This window comes from Schistocerca americana, chromosome 6 (genome assembly GCF_021461395.2).
Source record: "Schistocerca americana isolate TAMUIC-IGC-003095 chromosome 6, iqSchAmer2.1, whole genome shotgun sequence".
Classification (NCBI taxonomy): domain Eukaryota; kingdom Metazoa; phylum Arthropoda; class Insecta; order Orthoptera; family Acrididae; genus Schistocerca; species Schistocerca americana.
The window spans coordinates 288,499,580-288,502,079 of NC_060124.1; positions in this window are offsets into that span (position 1 = coordinate 288,499,580).

Sequence of the window (2,500 nt, forward strand, 5' to 3'; positions counted from 1 at the left end):
GCCTTAACCTAACCTATGTTGCGCCTTAACCTAACCTATGTTGCGCCTTAACCTAACCTATGTTGCGCCTTAACCTAACCCATATTGTACCTTAACCTAACCCATATTGTACCTTAACCTAACCCATATTGTACCTTAACCTAACCCATATTGTACCTTAACCTAACCCATATTGTACCTTAACCTAACCCATATTGTACCTTAACCTAACCCATATTGTACCTTAACCTAACCCATATTGTACCTTAACCTAACCCATATTGTACCTTAACCTAACCCATATTGTACCTTAACCTAACCCATATTGTACCTTAACCTAACCCATATTGTGCCTTAACCTAACCCATATTGTGCCTTAACCTAACCCATGTTGCGCCTTAACCTAACCTATGTTGCGCCTTAACCTAACCTATGTTGCGCCTTAACCTAACCTATGTTGCGCCTTAACCTAACCTATGTTGCGCCTTAACCTAACCTATGTTGCGCCTTAACCCAACACACGTTGGGCCTTAACCCAACACACGTTGGGCCTTAACCCAACACACGTTGGGCCTTAACCCAACACACGTTGGGCCTTAACCCAACACACGTTGGGCCTTAACCCAACACACGTTGGGCCTTAACCCAACACACGTTGGGCCTTAACCCAACACACGTTGGGCCTTAACCCAACACACGTTGGGCCTTAACCCAACACACGTTGGGCCTTAACCCAACACACGTTGGGCCTTAACCCAACACACGTTGGGCCTTAACCCAACACACGTTGGGCCTTAACCCAACACACGTTGGGCCTTAACCCAACACACGTTGGGCCTTAACCCAACACACGTTGGGCCTTAACCCGCTCTGTAATTGTCATACGACGCGTTAAATTAGTGTAGTGTTGCCTAACTGCAACCCCCGCAATATAGTTTGCCACTCGCACTGCCCGGTCCCCAGAGTATCGCTTCATGTTAAACACCTTGCAGCTATACACTGTAATGCGGATGGCAGCAGGACGTACATGCTCAATGCCCTTCGCAGTTGTTCATTGGCATTCGCATGGCGAAGCACAGCCTACGTTGTGGTACGGCTTGTGTCAACTGTCCGCTGACGTTGTACGTCCAAATGACACACTGTACTGCACATTGGTCCTCATGTACTGAATGATACATCGTGGTACATGTGTGACCGTACCACGACTGCGCCAACAACGGCGAACCATACGGTCCAAATATTGTGCACTCAGCTACGTGTCGTCTCCCTATAAGAGCTGGATTGCAGTATGGTATGCCGTGGATGGCGATCAGCATGAGCCGTCTGTTGATGTAGTGGCGCGTGTTGTCAGACGTAGTCGTCTCTTCTCACACACCGTGATAGCATGGTGCACTGCGTTCCACATCTGCGACATGCGACAGAGGCCGGTTGACAGTCGTTCGCGCAATGGACATCGCATACGTACGGGGGCCACCTTCCACGTGTTCGCGAAGCGTGCACATGTTGTTGCGTGTATGTGGGCAGACATAGTGTGTCGTGACACCTGACACAGGCATGCAACAATCGTTGAATTTGCAAATGGCGATGGACGTCTACGTTTGCTGGTGACGTTACGCAAATGAACAACTGGTAAACCGTTGTGGTGCGGTTGTTCTCGCTAGAGGTGAATCAGTGATGGCGACGATCGGTTGAGCTACCAACCGGTTGTTTCAGCGATACCCACCATGCCCACGAACGTGAATGGCATGTGGGTGTGAAGCGATACGCGGCAGTGGCTGGGTGGGACCGTCCCCGGCCGGTGAGGGGGGGCCTCCCGGCGTGCTGGCCGCGCGGTGCGTGGGCGCACGCGCTACAGCCGGCTGGTGGGGGCGGCCAGTGGCAGGCGCGCCGGCCGACGGAGGCGGCAGGCGGCGCAGCTGCGCGCCGGCGCACCCTGCACGCGGCGCCGTGCGGCCAAAGTAGGTCCTCGCGGGCCCGGTGCGAAGCGCGGTGGACATCTGCAGTGTGCTGGTCCGATTGAGGACTGTGTGCGCTGAGGATGCGCCGCCGCCCGGCGCTCGGCGCCGCGACGCCGTCTGCTGCTCGGTCGCCTCTGCGGTTCTCGCAGGTGGTTTGTATCGCAGCTGTGCGGACGTGTTGGCGCGTGCGCTGTGCTGGGAGAGTTCGCTTCGGCACCCAAGTGGGGCTTTTGTCCTTCTGTGGCGCTGGCGTTGGAGCTGCCGGCCACCGTAGGTGGCGCGTGTTGTCTCCCGCCGGCAATGCCACGACAGCACGCTCCCGGGCCTCTGTCGGCAGCGGCAAGCTCAGTTGGGAGCACGGGTGGTCGCACCTAAAGCGTCTACTCGCCAAACTCCGGGCGATTGCGCCTCTCTCGAACCCGACCAAGTACTTAGGACGGCGCTGCGCGCCGCCGGGACCTGAGAGGGTTTCGAGGTGTATTGTGCAGGGGAGCTCAGCCTCCTCCTGTTTGCAGAATAATTGAGCGGACGCTTGCGTGTTCGCGCGGGCCCCCGGGACACAC